At 40.4% G+C, this 21,729-nt stretch overlaps 1 long non-coding RNA gene across 2 annotated transcripts in view; it reads right to left on the bottom strand.

Annotated features, from left to right (window-relative positions):
- Positions 1-439: 439 nt before the first annotated feature.
- LOC135186787 (uncharacterized) overlaps positions 440-21,729 on the bottom strand; it is a 192,514-nt gene continuing 171,224 nt past the window's right edge. Inside the window, exon 4 of one of the 2 annotated variants that reach the window (XR_010307095.1) lies at positions 440-1,070. This is a non-coding gene — a long non-coding RNA (uncharacterized LOC135186787). Of the gene's footprint in view, positions 1,071-17,538; positions 17,654-21,729 lie in introns of those variants that run through there. The other variant, XR_010307096.1, reaches the window with a different exon arrangement.

Below are 21,729 nucleotides of genomic sequence, written 5' to 3' on the forward strand. Positions count from 1 at the left end.
CAGTGCAGCCTAACAGAGGTGACTGCAGTGTTCCCCAGGAAGCTGGGAAGCAAGCATCCTATCTATCAAATCTCTGTAAAGAGCGGTTTATCTTCCACCCCGATGAATATACATCTGTCATTAATCAATAGCTGTTAGAATTTGTGTCCCCTCTCCTCCCATCTTTAAAGGAGCTGGCAACTTCCTTGTGACCGAAATAACCCAATTAATCTTCCAAATGGAAAGGCAGCCTTTTTGTTCTTATTGCTGTTGACATGCAGATGTTTGACAATTGATCTGAACAGCCTGAGGAAAAGGAGATGGAGTAAGAACAACATAAAAAAGCAGATGTAATATCAGAATGCAGCAACGTCGTTCATTGCTCCACCTGCCGTTGAGCTCCTTTCCCTCTACAGTGTTCACTGATGCTAAATGCAAAAGCATCACCTACAGCCAGCCACACCATACAAATACATTTTATTAAAAAGTCTGGATTAAATATGCACAAATCTGAAGGCAAGTGAGAAGGAAACAGAACATTTTACATCTCTTTTCAATCAGGATCTAGAGGTGTAGAGGACAAACAAGCAAAGATTGCCACACAAGCTCCAGCCACCTTTGAAGGAGATCAGTATTGTCCATAGAATAACAAAGAAACGCAAATGTTTCTTACTTGGATCAGTAAACAATGAATTGCTATTCCTACCAGAAAGCCACACTCAGTTTATTGCCATACATTTTGCATGGGAAAAACTAAACTGGTCTGACTTTGCTTTTTCTCCAAGCCCATTAAATTCCCTTCTGCAGCATGGGTTTGAACATGGGTTCACCTGACTAACATAATTTTGTGCTGCAAGGCAGACCTATGCTGAGTGTGTGGCCCTGCTCCACAGCATCATACACCAACGCTGGCTGTGGGGAGTTCTCACCCATAACCTGGTCCAAAGGATCACAAGCAGCAAGGGGCGGTAGAAAGTGTCATCAGGCAAGTTCTCCTCTTGCACAGCACCACCGAACTCAGGATGCTCCCATCCTCTGAATCAGCCAATTATCCTCTTTAAACACTCTTGGAGATCAAACACAGTCAATTCCTACGGTCAAAGGTGTGGGTTTAGGTGAGCAACAGTTGTAACTTCAATAGTCAAATTACATGTTCTACTGTGACTAATAAATTCTGCATTTCATTAATCTTTTCAGTAGGCCACTTGTAACTGTATGTTTGATTAGAAAGGAGCTCAGCTTCAGGCTGTGGTATGAGGGTATTAGTATAAATACGTGATGTACTGCAAGATGTGCTCTCAAACTGCTTGTGAATATAATGGCTCAGCCACTGACAGCTGTTAAACAACAGCAGGTCAGGCTTCTCTGAATTTTCATCAGTTAAGAGGACACTGTGAATTTAATAAAGCTTTTTTAGCATTTTAAATAATGACAGATCTCCTTATACTGGATTTTTTTACTCCTTTAAATTATCATCTCTGGTATTTTTTATTTAGAAGAGCTATTCTCTTTGTACATATGTGTTGATAGCTCACTACGTGCACTGTTAGATAATCCTAACTCTCTGCCCATCAAAGTCTTTAGGACTCTATTTTCAGACAAAACCTCTCTGAACTTGGTACATAGCCCTCACTATCAGCAACACACCGAAAGAAACACAAGGAGCACCATGGTTACATCTTAAAACAGTCATGCCATCCTCTCAAAGGCCTTGCACTCCTATTCTGCTCTACACTTAGCTGTATCTTTTTAGCTTTTCAAGCAGTGATTCAGAAGTATGACAACAGTTTTAAATCCCAAGGCTATATGCAAATAGTAGCCCAGGAGACAGCTGGTTCATGACCCTTAGACTTTGGTTATCTCAGCTTTTGGCCTTTCAGTCATAATTTTGATTCTAATCTCAACCCCACACTCCACATATTTGCATATCAAATCTTTAACACACCCACAATAAGGATCAGTCTACAAGAGCTTATTCTCAACCATTTGGTTCTTGCATTCACAGCACACAATATCCTACATCCAGCTTCAGTTTCTTGGTTCCAGATTTTTAAGGTATGGTAAGAAAGCCAACCTCTGCTTTCAAGCAATTACATCTTCTGGACCATGATTTCACTTATGTCAGTTATTATTAGAGTGAGCAATTTGGCTATTTTCAAATGTACCTCAGCAATATATTTCTGACTGAAAATACCAACCTGTAAATAAATCAGTGCTACAGCATTACTCCATTTTTTGGATTATTCTAAGGAATGCATTGTACTTATGAATATCACGCCAGAAGCAGAATTATGTCCTTGCTCTTACTGGCTGTGAAACTTACTATGAAGAAAAAAAGAGAAGGAATAAATGCACTTTAATCTAAAACTAACTAGCAGCCAATTCAGGCATCAAGAGCATCCCTTTTGCAGGACATTATATTGAAACACAAATTCAACTTTCCCCATGCTTCAATCCTTCAAAAATACTTATGGCTCCACCTAAATTAGTAATTTTCTTAAAAAAATATATACTTTTCCAGCTAAGTATTAAATTGACACAGGTACTGTTAAATCCTCTGAAATCCTGCCCACTTCTGGTGTTGTACAGCATTTCTTCCTGCTATATTATGTTCTTAACTGTAGCAACTACATGATATACACCATACTGCTTACAGAATGAAAACCTCACTTCCTCATTGTAATGAAGTCATACACATTATAAGTGCATTTAAATGACATTTGCAGTATTCAAGCAGAGGAATGCCCTGGCTGAACATCTAAAATCCACTGTACATTTAGTTCTGCCACAAAGCCCCCTATAAACACAAGCACTGTTATGAGTTTCAGAGATAGAGGTTATGTGGGGGTTTTTCTCCAGAATTTGTTTCGTTTGATGGACACACAAAGTGTCTCTTCAACTTATTTTTCCTGCTTATCAAATCCAGCCACAATTACAATTTAAATCTGCAACTACCTGTCTGAATTATCTTAGAATTGATACCTTTTATATTTCCTTTTATATCCCAAGGATCATCTAGTTCCAACCTCCATGCCATGAGCAGGGACACCTTCCACTAGATCAGGCTGCCCAGAACTACATCCAGGCTGGCCTTAAAATCATTCAGTGATGAGGCTTCCACCACCTCCCTGGGCAGCCTGGGAGTGATGAACTTCTTTCTGATATCTAATCTACATCTCCCCTCCTCTAGCTTGGATCCATTTCCCCATGTCCTATCACTACCCAACACCCTAAAAAAATCCCTCACCAGCTTTCTTGTGGGCCCCTTTCAGATATTGGAAGGACACAATAAGGTCTCCTCAAAGCTTTCTCTTCTCCAGACTGAACAACCCCAACTCATTCAGCCTGTTCTGATAGGAGACATATTTGTCACTAATTATTGTTTCTGCTTCTCAGGCTGAGTTTGTTTTGAACAACTACAAGACAAAAAAATCTGCCTGATCCAAAGAACCTCAAGGTAGTTCAGGAGTTTTGCCCTTCTAAGAAGGGAAAAAACAAATCACATAAAGAGTCAACACTTGTGGAGGATTAACATAACTCTGTCACTCTTCCTTCTCTTTGCTATCACAGCCCCTTGTCATCAGTCATGGAAACATCTTCCCTTTCCACCCATCCTGCACCCACAGATTCTATCTTTATCACTGAAGTATAAGATCATTCTGTCACACTTTCAGTGGCAGTGGGTTTGCTCCACCTGTCTTTTCTTTCATGCAGTAAACTACCAAAATACCAGTCAAGTAGATGAAAAACATGGGTTTAGCTATCATGTCTAAACTCCAGTGTTTAGTCAACTCCTCCATTTCTCCCCAGACAGACTACAAACAGGCTCTACTGCAAGGCTGAAAAAACTCCATTCTTATTTGAGTTTTACCTTTTAAGTACAACTCTCCTCAATAAAATTTGCTGTCTACAGAGAGTGGCTTTTTTAAATATTAAAAAATCACACACTCCATTTAACAAAAGTATTTTTTCCTGGATAGGCACCATGTGCATTTCAGATTGATAGATATTAACAGTCTAGAACTTCCAGTTAGAGGCCAATAACCAAAATAGTTTCCCAATAAAGCTTTGAGATTTTTCTTCTGAGAAACAATCACCATTTATCCAAAAGGTGGTGAAAATCATGCAGGTGTCAACATTTGCCACAAACTGACAGCATTTATCCTAACAAGAAACCTTGCTGGAATTGTAAAATAATTACAGGCTCACAGCTTTTAATGAAGAGATCTTCAGATGGAAACTGAGGAACTCTTAACAGCAAAGCAACTAAGGTTAGGGAAGGAGAGACAAAACAAAAAGAGAAAAGGGGAAGGGGACCATTGCTGTTAAAGTAGGCTTTATAGAGGAGAAATCAATGTTCTCACTGGGAGAGAAGGGATGCCACAAAAGTAAATTCTCCAGATAAATGCAAGAGAAAGCAAACAATAATATATTTATAAAGATCCATATTTTAGGAATACATTTATCTCCCCACTCTGATAATGCTGTTTGAAAGTGTATGCTACAAAGCACAGAGATAGGGGATGTGGAGTTTTGAAGTGTACATAATAAGCATTTACCACCTAAAATAACAAAGCATGAGAGCTGCAGGAAACAGGGGCTTGGGTTTTCATCTGCCTGTACTTCTAATACAGTGCCCAAAATCCTAACCTCCACATAAAAGCTCTCAGCATCTCTTCTCACTTTGGGGAAAATGAGGATAAAAATCAATGGGGCTGCAAGAGGCCCCACACTAATAACTTATTACTTCTTATATTGCCTCAAGTCTCACCATAAACAGCAATTCTGATTGCAGCTAGCTTGAGGAGACACAAGAAGTTAGTTAGGTGAAGTGGAAAGCACCATGGGAATGGATGCAAGCAATGTCAGACCAACCTAATTGTCACTTTATAAAATCTTTAAGAATCCCATGGTCCAATGCTGAGGACAGGTACTTAGATTTGAAAGTGTCTCTAAAATGACATTCTGGTAATCATTGAGCCAGAAGGAATGAAATGGAGGAGATTTATTTATTTTTTTACCTGGACAGTCTATTCTTAAAGACTAAATAATTCTGTATAAAATGTTATCTGCCTAATTTTAAAATCTTTTCATTCTTTTCTATGGATTTTTTTTTTAATTCTTCTGTTCCTTTTTTTTTTTTTGTTCCTAATAATTGAATTAATTTGTTTCAACAAATAATATCCTACAGTACAGTCTTACTTACAGGAGTAGAACATCTCCCTTATGAGGAAAGGCTGAGGGAGCTTGGGCTCTTTAGCTTGGAGGAGACTGAAGGGAGGAGACTGAAGGGTGACCTCCTTCATGTTTATAAAGATGTGAAGGATGAGTGTCAGGAGGATGGAGCCAGGCTCCTGTCAGTGATGTCCAGTGACAGGGCAAGGGGAAATGGGTGCAAGCTGGAGCATAGGAGGTTCTATGTCAACAAAAGGAAGAACTTTCTCACTGTGAGCATGACAGAGCACTGAAACAGGCTGCTCAGAGAGGTTGTGGAGTCTCCTTCTCTGGAGACATTCAAAATCCACCTGAATGCATTCCTGTGTGACCTGCCAGAGCAAGCAGGCTGGACTAGATGATCTTTTGAGGTACCTTCCAATCCCTAACAATCTCCAATTCTATGATGATCAATGTACAACTCTAAATACAAAAACTTAACAGCCAACATTTTCATGTGCTTAAAAAAAACCACTAATTAAAATTATTCAGTAACAGAAATTATGGGGGTTTCATAGGGAAAAAAAAAGCCCTAGAAAACTTAAAGCTGCATTTGTCTTTGCAACTGAATCTCAGAATTGTAACAATCCAATCCAAATTCCACAAGTGGTTACTCTTGGCTAATTAGTAAGTACCTTCATGGACTTTAAATGAAGTTACTCCATATGCATTCATTTTTTAACTACTAATCTGGCCCACTAGCTCTAAAACATCTGCTGCATCACATAATGATGATGTACTGAATAAAGATGTTGTGTATTCCAGCTGGGCTAAATCTAACCCAAAACAGGTGCACCAGAATGTCTGAGTGGTCCTTAAATCAGTCTGGGTGACCTTCAATGAGCATGTTCTTGACAAAAATCACTCGTAGAGCTCCTCATCTCTGTTATCCCAAACAGGTAGCTGTACGCTTCATGTCTTCAAATGAGAATATGCCCCATAGTATGAGGAGGACACAGCTGACACCACCTGAGTGTGTCCCTTCACCTCTTGTTCCACATAACAATATTGATACTTACTCTTGTAAAGGACTAACACTGGAAACTAATCATACAAAGGTTTGCCTCCACATCTCAAATGATTCTGACCTCTACCCCTGTCTTATGCAGAAACTGCTAATCCTGCTATGGCATGCTGAGCTCAGATGCTCTGTAGTTTGGACAATGAAAAAAAGCCTTATCCCAGTACTGATTATCTACTTATAAACTGTCAGTTCTTTGCATTCAGCAAACTCAAATGACTGCAGCTCACTGGCTTGCTGAGACATCTTTGGGTCAATTTGTGGAATACAAGGCAGACTTCCAAAGGTAGGGTAGGAAAGGGCAGAAAACAAAGATCTCTTTTAAGCTCAGGAATGAACACTCAGAAATACAGGTACATAAAATCACTGAGGCAGCCGTACCTGGACTTTTCAGTCTTTCTTCTAGAAAATCTGCTCTGAATGGCAACGAGGCCAAACATTTGTAGTGTTTAAGGATCTGGAACCACTAAGCTATTTTCTATTCTTACTGCTCTCATTTTCAGTCTTCAGCCTCTGGTATGCCAGACACAATCCAATAAGCTTCTCCTACCAAATAAAATCATATTTACCTCTCTGCAGATATGGGCCAGACTTTGACTGGAGTCCCAGGCTATGTCTCTTGAACATAATCACATAACAGCATCAGGTTTTCATCCTGTTAAATTTATGTTTCAGACCTTCTCAAAACATGTCCTGCAATTCACCAGTAACTGGCAAAGAGCTGTCTGGTTATACCCAGAATCCAGCTGACAATAACACCAAGGTTATTCATCTACTTCAAATTGCTCAAGAACGAGGTTAAATTAAGGTAACTGCATATGCACTCAGCTGCTCTGCATTCTCAGAGGAGTACTGGATGCAGGGGGGTGGGAGACAATCAGCCTACCCTAGGGTACCAAGTCTGGGGTTTTTCCTGTTGTTGGGGTTTGGGGGTTGGGTTTTTGTTTGCTTGTTTGTTTGGCTGGTTGGTTTTGGTTTTGTTCTTGGTTTTGACTTTTTTTTAGGAGTGCACTTGACCATGAACCAACTCCAGCATAAGCTGAAAATGAGAATTGGCTACCCCTGACACAGGACTCAGGGCATGCATCAGTCCTCATACGGCCAGGTGTGACAAAGATGTGGAAGCCCATTCTTTGCAGCAAGAGCACTCAGCTCACCTTTCTCATACGCACACATGAGCTGGACTCTTCCCTTTGAAGACTCACCACCATCAGCCAACCTCTGCTTTCCAGGGAACAGCAGCAGCATTGACTTCAGTACGAGCCTTATCAAGAACTTGGCATGACCATTCCTCCTCCACATTCTTTGGCTTCTCTAACAGGTCTGAAGAGGTTAATTTCTGCAGCTCAGGGGCAGCTCTAACTTACATATTGACAATTTACAGATATTTTGCTCACCTAATTTGTTCCACTATTCACAAAAACATGCAGTTACCTTAGCAACTACTACATTGCATTTTATCTCCAAGCTGCAGAGCTTTTTCTTCTCTAAAAACAAACCCCACAAGCTTACTGATACTGCATGTAACCTTTGATATTAGTTCTAGCCATTTCGGGAAACATAAAAATAGGCACAAGTGTAATGGAAATAACAGTGTCTTTTCTAAAGCCTATTTAAGTTTTCCATTTATGAACAGATTTTCTTTGTAGATTCATTTCATTCGACTCTTCTGTACGTTTGTTTTCCTTCCACGGGTTACAACCTGCACAAAGGAAATTAAGAGGACAAGGAGGAAGACCAGCTTTGATAGAAGGAGCTAGCTGGAATCTGGGTAGAAGATGTACTAGAGAATGTGGATCTAGAGAGAGAAAAACAAACTAAAAACCCCAAGCAAACAAAGAATCAAGAAAATATCTGAAATTTGCTGCAAGAAGAAACAAATGCCTCTAGATCACTGACTTCAAAGTGTCCTTGCTCAATGGACACCCAGGATGAAAACATATGTTTTAAAATGGCAAATCAACAGCATGCCAGAAGTTTGTCTAAAGTCAATGTCATCTTCCTCTATGAACGTATCTAGAAGAAAGAATAATTACACTTGGAGAACATTTGCAGTTGGTGTTGTAGAAGCATTGCTCCACTGCTCCCTGCACTACAGCAATTTGCATCCAATCAAAACAGATTTGTTTTGAAAGGCATGCTGACATCACATCACGGGAAATGATGTGGAGACATGTAAACAAACATTGAGTAACCTACTATCTTCACACTGCCTGCTGCAAAATGAACCAGCCTCAGATCCAGATGTGACTTCTGGAAATGTTTGTGTGTTGCTAACCAACATCACATTGCACAAGGTGGATAGGAGGGAACAAATAGTTTTTGCTTCATAAGGAATACATTAGGGGACATATTTTGCTTTACTTGGATCAACAGAAAAACAGATTGGTGTTTTCTCAGAACTGTAACAGAAACTATACGGGTTTATCTTCAGGGATGACTAAAGTTTGTGAACTTGCTGAGTCTTGTGATTTCAGCAAGTTACCTATTTAAATCCAATACATCAGTGCTTAGACTCAATTTCTAATAAACTATTTTAACTACCTTTGATATTAAGAATGATCTTAAATACTGTCTTGGGTTAATATTTTAATGAAATAACTCCTGAAAAGGTCTTGTACAACATCTGTGTTATATCCCTTTATAGCTATGACACGAGGTTTGATTTTCAGCTACCAGCTCTGCAGTGCCCATTTGTGCATATTTGAATACACCAGAGAACCTAGGTTCTACTTTGTACAAAATGCAGAGACCTTTCAAAGGCTAATGTTCTCATTAAAGATGGCTAGAATCAAAAGCAGCTGGACAGAGAATTTTCCTGGTCCTTCTTTTCAACAGGAAGTTAATTTTTTAATCAACCCCCCCCCCCCCCACATAGTATCTTTTTAAAACAATGAAATTTTGCAGGAAGCCATCAGTACAAACTGCAGTACAAACTTAAAACTTTAATGGCAGTTAATTAAAGTGTTGATAGGGAAGTAGTCTAGTATCCAATCTGTTATTAGTAATTAATCTACTCCAAGATGCCCCTGGCCACTTCAGTTCTAATTCAGGGGTTTTCCACTTTATTGACCCTTTATGTTTTCTCCTCCCAGACCAGACTCCTGCACAGCAAATTCAGGCTGGGTTTTGGTTTTCTTCATTACCCTCAGATCTCTCAACTTCCCCAACTTTGAGTCTGTGGCCACCAGGTTGAAAACACCTCTACTAACTTTAAGTCACTGCCTCATTTCTACTTGTGCCTTTCTACTCTCTCTCCTATGAGCACCTATCTATCTGAAGCTCAGCATGACTCTGCTTTGAACCTGTTTTTTGCTATACTGCTAAAGAAAGTCACTGAAGCTGACCAGCAATAATTACCTCCACAGTTCAGCACATCAGTCTTTCTGTAGCCTTCTGACTATTTCTGAAACCACAGCTACACTTGAATGATGGTTTATATTTTTTTTTTAAGAGATACCACTGTGATCTCTCCATCTTAAATACCTGTCTGCCTATATTCACTGTCCTGTTCTGTCCTTGAACACCACAATTCCCTCTGATCACAGATTTCAGAGGAAGAGGCAAAACTCCTGTCCACTGGTGTTTATTACAAACTGTGCAAAACACTTTCTATCATTATCCATTAAGTCACCCTGTGACCACATAGGACATTTTATCCCTACCACTGATGTAAAATAAATAGCTTTATAAAGCAATAATACCACTTTGTCACATAATCCTTCTCTTAGGTCTCTTTCAGCAAGGGAGATGTAGAATGAAATATACTCAGTTACTTACATTAACATTTATTTAACCTACTGAAAAATTGAATGCAGTTTAAAAGGTAGCAGAAAACCACAGTAATGCCAACGCAGCATTAAAACGAGTCAGTACTCCTTGCTACATCTTTCTCCTTACACTGCCCAGCAAACATCCCCTTCTCAAGCCTCCCCAAACCAGGGCTACAGCTTGGATTAGCACTACTGGAAATGCTGCCATATTCCAGTGTAGTAATGGATGAGTTTCAGTGCCACATGAGGCACTTAGTGCCACGGTCTAGTTGGCTGGATAGGGCTGGGTGGCAGTTGGACTGGATGATCCTGGAGGTCTCTTCCAACCTGGTTGATTCTATGATTCACAATGTATGTGAGAAGGACTTGTCTAGGTTGCACACAGATGCAATTAACATATAAGAAATGAGGTACAGGAGAATGATATGAATTAATGTATGCCTGCAATTTAAGCCACTCATTTCCTCTGCATGATGCTGTACTACACCATCCATTAAAATGCACAACAACAATCCATTCCTTTTTAATTGCCACATATTCATAAGCACTCATCTGAAATTAAAGTTGTTTTCTTATTGACATATTCGTCCATCTTGACCAAAAAAATAAGAACACTAAAAGCTAATAACGCCAATATTTTTTGCTGCTATTAATTATACTTAGGATGCTAGAAAAATAAAGAGACATTTACCCAAATTCAAAACACAGCAATCAGGTAAATGAAACACCTCATGTAAAGCCAGTAAGTGATATTCCAAACAGAAAGTGTAATGCTGTAATGGTGACTGTTTTAGCACCTTTGCTATAAGGAATAAAAAATAATGTAGGTCCCAGTTGTTATCATAAACAGAATTTTCATTTTAAGAGAAAACAGGTGGGGTTTTCTTAGGTTCAGGAAGAAGGCAGGGATGGAGGAAGAGAAGAATAAGGGAGGAAAAACAGGAGGAGGAAGGGAGAAAGTGAGAAAGGGAAGGAAGGAGGGAGAAAGAAGGAAAAAGGGATGGAGGAAGGCAGGGAAGGAGGCAGGGAGGGAAGAAGGGGAGGGAGGGAAGGAAGAAGGGGAGGGAAGGAAGGAAGAAGGGGAGGGAAGGAAGGAAGAAGGGGAGGGAAGGAAGGAAGAAGGGGAGGGAAGGAAGGAAGAAGGGGAGGGAAGGAAGGAAGAAGGGGAGGGAAGGAAGGAAGAAGGGGAGGGAAGGAAGGAAGAAGGGGAGGGAAGGAAGGAAGAAGGGGAGGGAAGGAAGGAAGAAGGGGAGGGAAGGAAGGAAGAAGGGGAGGGAAGGAAGGAAGAAGGGGAGGGAAGGAAGGAAGAAGGGGAGGGAAGGAAGGAAGAAGGGGAGGGAAGGAAGGAAGAAGGGGAGGGAAGGAAGACAGGAACGAATGAAGGCACAGGCAGCCACTTGAATATGAAATTAGTACTTCTGTGAATATTCTGATGAACGGACCAGTTAATTTCTCAACAACTCTTTTAATGGAAAGAGCAAGTCCAGGCCTCTATCAAGCCTTTCAAATATCACTGGTGCTCATTAACACTCTCCTTCAGCATTATCTTTGAAACTGTGTTTTGTTATAATGCACTAGACAGAGCCTAGCAATCACAACAATTCAGCAGAACACTCAAAATCCATCTCCCTTGCCCACAGTGTAGCAGAACACCAGGATCTACAGCCCCGGTCATGTTCTCACCATGGCAGGAATCTCACATTGTTGTAGGAGTGCTGGGCACTGGGCACTGACTCTACTCAGCTGAGGAACAGGCTACCAAGCCCAGAGCTCCTGGGCTTCTCCAACCACATGTTTGGGCTTCTCCTTTTCCACCTATTTGTGCCACAAACACCTGGCTGTGTTTTATTCTAAAGAATTATTTATTTTACATCATCAATATTCCAATCTGCTTTGCTCTAAGTATATCACAGAATTAACTAGGTTGAGAAAGATCTCTGAGATCATTGAGTCCAACCTATCACCTAATTAACTAAACCATGTCCCTAAGTGCCTCATCCAGCCTCCAGGGATGGTGACTCCACCACCTCCCTGGGCAGCTCATTCCAAATTATTTGCTTTGTACCACCTAGAGCTGTTTCAGCTCTATTCTAAATAAATATTTATTTAGAAATGAAACTCACCATAGCAAGGATTGCTTTCTAATATATTAGGACATGGTTTCTAAGCAAATTCAGCACATAATTTAAGTAGGGGTTCTGAATGATGCTATTACAGAACTACAGGTGGCCAAAGTTTTCAAAATAAAGCATGTGACAAAACTTCACTGCACATTTGGTAAAATATCATAGAAGCAACCAGGTTGGAAGAGACCTCCAAGATCATCCAGGCCAACCTAGCACCCATCCCTGTCCAATGAACAAGATCATGGTACTAAGTGCCTCATCCAGTCTTTTCTTGAACATCTCCAGGGACAGTGACTCCACCACCTCCCAGGGCAGCTCATTCCAATGCCAATCACTCTCTCTGTGAAGAACTCCCTCCTAATATCCAGCCTATACCTCCCCCAGCACAACTTGAGACTGTGTCCTCTTGGTCTGTTGCTGGCTGCCTGACAGATAGACATTTCCACCTCAAAATTCATAAAGCACTTTGAAGCAACTGTAGCTATTATGGAGCTGGGGAAAAAAATTGACAACAGCAAAACCAAACAATTTTTATTCATTTTACTGTCTTCACATAAGTGCCTCTAATGTCAGATTGAGTCTGAAATTTTAATCTCTCATCTGTGACTTCTAAAAAGTTGTCTACATAATAAATAGTTCAATGACAAAAAGCAAAACAAGCATTTAAAGGGGACTCTAAGACATAAAGTTATTACTAGGATTGTCAGGAGAATAAATCTTTATTTTCAGAGTGATTGTGCATGTTTCCCAGTGCTTCGAGAAAAAGAGGATCATTAACATTTAAATTGAAGTAAATTAGACCAATTTCTGCACTGAACAGCCTGCAAAGCAGAAAACATGATCTAGCATCAAGGAAACGGAGAAATCAAGTTTGTTATCAGCACCTCCTGAATAAAACTCTGTGTAATGTTGTGTACATGGTACACAACAAGAGAGGAACAACCCAAAATGACCTTTGAACAGCCAAGCAAATATTAGATTACTAACAGTCTGGAGATGCTGGAGTTTGCAGCACCTTTACATCTGCAACACATACATCAGCACTGAATATGTGTTAGGAGCACTGTTAACATAGTATGGAATGGTTCACTGCTTCCCAGTGTACTCATAGAAGCTTTAAAAAGCTCCAATCTAATTGAAAATACAACTCAAGGGGGAAAAAAAAACCACACACACACAAAACCAAAACCAAAAAACTTTTGAGAAAGGTGAAAAGTTTTCCTTTTGACAGACTTTCTTGCTTTCAATAGTCACACACATCTAACAAGCTGGAAGGCAGACGATGCTGGGTTCTGCACAGACCTGCCTGAGCATGGTTTCAGGGATGTAATGCACTGATGAATTACTAACGTGACAACATCACTGACATTCCACTTAGGATCAAGGTATGTCACTTGAGGCACCAGGTTTAGAAGAATATCCTTTACATCAGGTAGCTGTCTTTCCTACAGACACATGCCACTCAGCTGCAATTCACTGCTTTAACATATGGTATCGCATTAACTCTGAGCTGTAACTGCAGGGTGAGTCCCTATGGTATAATTTCTTCCATGAGCACTGAAAAATTACCTTAGGTGAGATTAGCTTTGTCTCTTAACAGGAAGAGAGAAATAAAATATTTTACCCTCATGAAGGACTATAAAATACTGGGGGGATTGTTATTTTTGCTCTTAGGATCTTCCCATTTTATTACTGCATAAAAGCAAAACACACAAGAGAAAAGCTTTATGCCAACTGCAGCCAGCTTTGTAATGGCTAACACTTCAGAGCCCTAATGAGTGTTTAACACTTTCCTAATGCAGGCAGTGCACAATAATCATTTTTATAATCAGGTTAGGAAGCTTCTGGCTGTTCCCTGACAAAGCCCCTTCTCTTCTAACAACACACAGCCAGCCTGCCTCATAAGTTGGGAAAGAAAGGGTACAGCAATGTCCTTTCAACATCAATTAAGCATATGTATTTCAAACTTCAATTACTGTTGAGGATTTGCTACTAAGAAATGAAAAAAATGAACTCAAAAAAATAAAACCAAACCAAACAGACCAAAAAAAAACCAAAAACCAAAAAGCTAAACAACACCCCCCAATAAATAATAATAAAAATATTCATTAAATAATTAAAATAAATAATATTTTTAAATTAAAAAAAAAAAAAAACCAAAACACAAAAAAACCCCAAACAAAACCCACAGAACATTCAAGAGCAAGACTGCAATATGCTCTCATGGGTTTTATGCTCTGATATTGCCAACAGCAGAATTAAACTCTAAGAAATAATGACAGGTTAAGGTTTACTGTTCTGCAGAATATTTGTACAACTGGAAGTACCAAAGGAGTTATTTTTCTTCCTATGCTACCACATCTCAGAATTAGGTAAAAGGGTATAACTGAATAGATTAAACAACCCAAATTTCTTTCTTCGTTGGTAGTATGATAGACAAAGAGGCCTGGTATGGGCAAACAGGGCCATAGTGGAATGGGCTGCCCAGGGAGATGGTGGAGTTGCCATCCCTGGGGGTGTTCAAGAAAAGTCTGGATGTGGCACTTAGTGCCATGGTCTAGTTGATTGGGCAGGGCTGGGTGCTAGGTTGGACTGGATGATCTTGGAGGTCTCTTCCAACCTGGTTGATTCTATAATAGAATTCAAATACCACAATCCTTTTTCCTCCAAGTATTCCATTTTGCAATTGAAAATGTAAGATTTATTTTGGGATTAGAAGTAGTTAAAAGCAAAACAAACAAACAACAACTAAATAAACTAACAAAACCAACCAAACAACAACAAAAGAAAACCCCAAACATCACACAAACCAAACCAAGCAAACACGAATCTATTTAATTCTTCCTTGTAGTATTGCACAACCTGGAAACATCAGACTGCTCCAAATCTTTATAACTTTATACAGTTTGCAACTGGAAGAGCCCAGCTGGACAACAAATGACTTGCAATCACACAAAGATCATGCTTGCCATCATTTTAAGCAGCAAACAAAGACCTGTGAGAAAGACATACTTGCTCCACGTTGCTTAAGCCTTCCATTCTCTATGAGAAATGCACACAAGAGAAGGGAAATCTTTATTCTGGGAAACATCAGAGAATCATAGAATGGTTTAGGTTGGAAGTGACCTCTGTGCTAGTTTGAAGCAAGCTGGAATGTTTTGGTAGAAGAACTAGATAACGGGCAGTGAAATGAAAAACAATTGTGTCTACTTCTCTCACAGTCACGCTGAGAACTCTGGGAAGAAGAAAGACTTTTTCTCCATTTTTGTTTCTCACTCTCTCTTGCTTTTGCCTTAGACCTGGTCACATCTCATTAACCCTGCTCCTACTAACCTTGCTCCCTAACCTCTTGGCTGCACCTCTTTTCTTCCTGAGAACTGGGGTAAGGTTGAGAGGGCCGGGGGGAGGTGTTGGGGTGGTTTGAGAGCCCCTCCTGGAGACTCAGGTTTCTGGGAGGGGAGTTGTGCTTTTGTATTGTTTATCCTTTGTATATTTCTGTATATAATTGTATATAACTGTATATATTGTAAATAGCTGCTTGTAAATTCTGCTAGCTGTAAATAAATTGCTTCATCTATATTCCCAGAGGCCGTCTGAGTTAGCTGGGGCAAATACAAAGTGTGGGAGGGGCGGGGTAACCCCCAAACCATCACAACCTCAAAAATCATCCAGTTCCAACCCCCTACCATAGGCAGGGACACCTCCCACTAGAACAGGTCTCTCAACGCCTCATCCAACCTGGCCTTGAACACCTCCAGGGAGGAAGCATCCACCGCCTCCATGGGCAACCTGTGCCAGTGTCTCACCACCCTCACTATAAAGGAATTCTTCCTAACATCTAGTTTGAATCTCCCCTCTGCCAGTTTAAACCCATTACTCCTTATCCTGTCATTACAAGACCCTGTAAATAGTCTCTTCGCAGCCTTCCTGTAGGGCCCCTTCAGATACTGGAAGGCCACTATGAGGTCTCCTTGAATCCTTCTCTTCTCTATACTGAAGAGCCCCAACTCTTGTAGCCTGTCCTCATAGCAGAGCTGCTGCAGCCCTCTGAGCATCTTCATGGCCCTCCTCTGGGCTCGCTCCAACAGTTCAATATCCTGTTGGGGGCTCCAGAACTGCACAAAGGACTGCAGGTGGGGTCTGATGAGAGTAAAGGAGCAGAATCCCCTCCCTTGCCCTGCTGCCCACACTGCTCTTGCTGCAGCCCTTCACAGGGTTGCTGTCTGGGCTGCACTCACACTGCAGGCTCATGTTGAGCTTTTCATCAACCCAGACCCCCAGATCCTTTTCCTCAGGGCTGCTCTCAGCCACTCACCACCCAATATTGGGATTGCGCCAACCCAGGTGCAGGACCTTACATTTGGCCTTGTGGAATTTCATGGGGTTGGCCTGGGCACAGCTCACCAAGTCCATCTGGATGGATCCCTGCCCTCTAGCAAGTTGACTGTGCCACACAGCTTGGTGTCATCTGCAAACTTGCTGAGGGTGCACTGATTCCTCTGTCCATAACAAAGATGTCTGGTCCCAGCACTGACCCCCAGGGAAGCCACTTGTCACTGGTCTCCAGGTGGACACTGTGCCCTTGATTACCACTCTCTGCATGTAACCCTCCAGCCACTTCCTTATTCAGCCTCATTAGGCCACTTTTAGCCTCTTGTTTTGGGATTTTTTTTAAGTGTATGAATCATCACTAGTATTAAAGCTTCCTTGGCAATGCAGGCACAGCAAGGAAGCTGGGAGTACACAATCTCACTATTGACATTTTTGCCTAATACGTAACATCAAGCAACTGTAAAATTCCTGTAAGTAGCAATTTGGAGCCAAAGGAAAAACAAGTTTGACTGCCAGTTGGTTTTTATTTTCAGGACCAGCTGAAAAGTTCTGTTTTGCAGTTAACCATGCGAAGGAACCCAACTCCCAGCCTTCTGCTAATACAGTAAATGTAAACCAACAACAATATGAAAGCAGACACTTCTGTAAACACTTGCTACCAAAATAAACATATTGCTGCAGTTTACTGGTAGACAGCAAAATAAGAGCAGCATATTAATCCAGACAGAAAGCAGGTGGTTTGCTAGATAAGCACAATGCCCCATACCAGAGCTGGGTTACTGCATCTTCTGCTTGAAGATTTTGAGATGCCAGTCATTGTGTCTCTGACAAGAGATGAAATCCCCAGTGAACTGAACCCATCACTTCCAGCACATTTCCATAGCCTGTCAGCAGGCAGAGAGCTACATGGATACTCCTGACAGATTCCTGGTGATGTATCAACAGCTTACTCTTGCTGATTACATGCAAGGCAGCCAGACAACAATGCAAATTAGTAAACAGGAAGAGTCATTAGAAATGTGATTCATTATGGGAAAGAAGAAAATAATTTCCACTAGGTCTATTCAAATAGTTAAAAACGCATTTCCATCGTGGCCTAATTTCAGTTAATTATAAAAAGATGACAAACTATTTAGATTTATTTGGGAAAGGAAAACTTTAATAATGGCTGAAGTCAAACTCTGCAGGAGCTTTTTCCAAAGGCTGACCTGATTAAGGAAAAAAAATGCATCCTAAGTCACGCGGAGTTTAGAATCTGCCTTTAATGATTTAACACTAAAAGCTAATGGGAACAAACACAGGTATATAAAATATAGTAATTATACAATTATGATGAAACATAAACTGACTAATATGACAACACTTGGGTTTAATAATGTGATATGGGATAGACTGTCACAACAGCCTTAGTATATCAAGTCTACGCTATTCAAAACTATTTATCTTCGATTTCTTCTCCCTTACCAACTAAAAGCTCTGCAGAAGCCACAGCATCACTGACTGCATCTGAAAACATCAGTTACTCTTGCATGAAATTGAACTTTATGAAGAATAGGAAGTTATTGATGATCTTCACATTTTGAAGCGCAATAGGAATGTTTATCTTTATACTTGGCATAATTTCAACATTTATACACCAGTAATTTAAAAGGGCTGAAATGCCTCACGGTTCCAGGGCTTACGAATGATAACTGAACAATCCAGTAACGTTTAAAATGCTGCTATTTCAAACGTCCTATCTCAGCATTCTGCTCCTATTCTGCTCCATGGGATATAGGATTTTAATTTTCTCCTATTACAGTAAGCAATCATACCTCTACCAGTTTGCCATCTTTTCAACAGATGTGCATCTTCAAAGACCTAGACACTAAAACTGCAAAACAAAACCTACTAGCACAAAACCAAAAATATACCCAATTAAAATTTCTTTTCAGCCTAGAAGTGGCATTTAAAAAAAAACCTAAATGATAGAAAATGTGAACAAAATTTACTAAAAGCAGTCTGTCAAACAATAGAATCATAGAATGGTTTAGGTTGGAAGGGACCTCAAAGACCATCCAATTCCAAACCCCTGCCATAGGCAGGGTCTCCTCCCACTAGAACAGGTCGCTCAAGGCCTTATCCAACCCAGCCTTGAACACCTTCAGGGATTGAGGATCCACAACCTCCCAGGGCAACCTGTACAATAATATATATATAGCAAAATATCTATATATATATATACCTGTGCAAGTTTGAGCCTACCTGGAATATTTTGGTGAGAAGAATTAGATGATAGGCTGTGAAAAGGAAACAGTGGTGATGTCTACTGCACTCATAGGCTTGCTGAGATGTATGAAAACAAGAACAAAACCAGAGATAACACAGAGTCTCTCTCTGTGTTTAGGGCTGCACTTCTCTCTCCCTAACCTGGTGTCTGTGTGACTAATCCTTCCGCTTCCTAACCCCCTTGGCCAACCCTCCAAACTCACCTTGAACATAATACAAAGTCTGGGGTAAGGTAGAGGGGTGGGAAGAAGGTAGAAGGGTGGTTGGGAGCCCCTCCTGGGGACTCTGGTTTCTGGGAGGGCTGTTGTGTTTCTGTATTACCTTTTAACTTGTATATTTCTGTTTATAGCTGTAGAGATTGTAACTATCTGCTTGTGTATTATGCTAAGCTGTAAATACAAAGCTCCATTCTTCAATTTCCAGTGGCTGAGTCTAGTCTGGGTGATTTTCTTAAGTGTGGGGGCGCAGGTAACGTCCAAAACATCACAATACCCAATGGCAATTTGCCTATTTCAAATGAATGTTCCAGACCTAAATAACTTAGTATCTATTAATTTATTTTTTCAGGTTGAAATAGTCAGTATACTACTTATTTCTTTTTTGGGTTTTGTTTTGTTTGTTTCTGTGAAAAGCCACATGTGGGTCACTGCATGAACCCTCTTCCAATTGGGAATATGAAATACACACAAGAAAAAAAATAAATTCAATAAAATGCAGATAAATTTGCTGCACTCTTTAAGAGAAAGTATTCAAATCAACTATGATACGTAGGAGAAAATGGATAAACAGGTTTAGTGGAAATGTTTATAGTGCCTATATAATCTGCTAGTGATTGCAAGTCAGGAAAACATGCAAAGCTTGGGTTTGGTTCAAAAGCTCAATCTTGAATATTTCTGTTTGCTTATCAAGTTAAGAATTTCTGCAGAGAAAACCAAGATGACCATCATGCTGGAGCATGTCCAGAGAAGGGCAACAAAGATGGTGAGGGGCCTGGAGCACAAATCCTATGAGGAAAGGTTGAGGGACCTGGGCCTGTTTAGCCTGGAGAAGAGGAGGCTCAGGGGTGATCTTATTACTGTCTACAACTACCTGAAGGGACACTGTAGCCAGGTGGGGGGTGGCCTCTTCTCCCAGGCAACCAGCAATAGAACAAGGGGACACAGTCTCAAGTTGTGCCAGGGTAGGTATAGGCTGGATGTTAGGAGGAAGTTCTTCACGGAGAGAGTGATTGGCATTGGAATGGGCTGCCCAGGGAGGTGGTGGAGGCACCGTCCTTGGGGGTCTTCAGGAAAAAACTGGATGAGGCACTTAGTGCCATGGTCTAGTTGATTGGATAGAGCTGGGTGATAGGTTGGACTGGATGATCTTGGAGGTCTCTTCCAGCCTGGTTGATTCTATGATTCTATGAAATTTCACATCTGATCAAAACTAACTTCAAGGTACCAGGTGCACCTCATCTCCTCTACTGAAGATCTGTTTGTGCTCAGATGCAGTGCATACTGAAATTACTGAACACAGCCAAAACCCACAGATTCCTACAGCCAAAAAAAGAAAACAACACAAACATTGCTTTTTAGCAGTCTGAGTTTTGAAGTTTGTGAATTGATTTGGACTAAACTCAGTAACTCAGACTTAACTGGAGATGTGTTGCAATCTGAAGTTCCTGCATCTTTTAAACCCTGAAAATTATCTCTATACATGAGCCTGCTTCATCAGCAATTTTGTTTCTTTTCCTGGGATGCTTAACTATGCTGACAGCAGCCCTTTTCCAAGTCTTCAGCACATAGAAAACTCCTATTCACTTGCTCCCAAAGCAGTTCATTTACAAAAGACTAGCACAAAATTAAACAATAAATTAAATGTCAGTATGTGTTCATGATTGGGTTTAAACAAACATCTGTTTCTAAGACAACAGAAAATGCACTCTTTTTTGTTTTTTAAATCACTTTAGAAATAAGGAAGGTGATTTCTTCCTTCATGCATCTTTCAGTTTTGCTGTAATTGCAATTAAAAATTGCAATCCAGTTCAAGCAGCTGCAGCTGATGCTGAACTAGAAAAAAATATAAGAACAGTCCAAGTTTCTTAAACTCAACAGCTGACTTTACAAAAACCAGGTTTTATTGGACCTTAGCCTCATTTAGTGGGAGCACAGCAGTAACTGTACACACTGCAGGACTGATATCACATTCAGTAAGTTCTCTTTTGCTCTGGATCGAAGACAAACCAATCCACAGAAATAAAGCCATGATGGACTCTCCTCATCATGTAAATTAAAGCAATCAGAGAACACATTATCCTAAATCTATGTACATCTTGATGCCAAAAATCCATTAGGTTTTACAATCAGTTTGATTTTTTTCTCTTGCTTTTGAGTAAATCTAAAGCAAATTCACCTTTTCCACCTCCACAAACTCTGTTCAAGAAAGGTTTCTTTACTAAATTAGACAACTGGAGAAATAAAATGATTATTATCTGTGAACACATCAGTATCTTCCTAGGCTAGGAGTACAACCATGTATTGAAAAGGTAAGAAACTTAATCTCTGGTTAAGCTCAATTCAGCAATAAGGTAAATGTGTAAACTTATACAGTTGCCCTTCTGTCCCTCACTCCTCTCTCATTTGTCTCCATTATGCTCCGTGGGAAGAGCACAACTTAACAAAACACAATTACGTGTCCAAGGTGGGCAGACAAAGTGCTCTGCATGTTACTGAATCATGAGAAGCAGTATCACAGTACTGTAAGAAAACAAGTTCACCACACTGCATAGGTACACCACACACATAGTGACACACCACAAAGCCTCCAAGTCTGATGGATTTCAAGCCACAGACCAATTAACTCCTGTGCTTGTGAAAACATGCAGCTTTGGCACATGGTTTACACAGATATAACCTGTAGTTGCTAATCTTCAGATGAAGAATGCAATGGTAAGAGAAAGACTGGGTCACAGACTTTTGAAATGTCCCTCAAAGGGGTGAAGAGCCATCTTCAGCAGAGTCAGAATTTAAGTACC

The sequence above is a fragment of the Pogoniulus pusillus genome, chromosome 26 (genome assembly GCF_015220805.1).
Source record: "Pogoniulus pusillus isolate bPogPus1 chromosome 26, bPogPus1.pri, whole genome shotgun sequence".
Classification (NCBI taxonomy): domain Eukaryota; kingdom Metazoa; phylum Chordata; class Aves; order Piciformes; family Lybiidae; genus Pogoniulus; species Pogoniulus pusillus.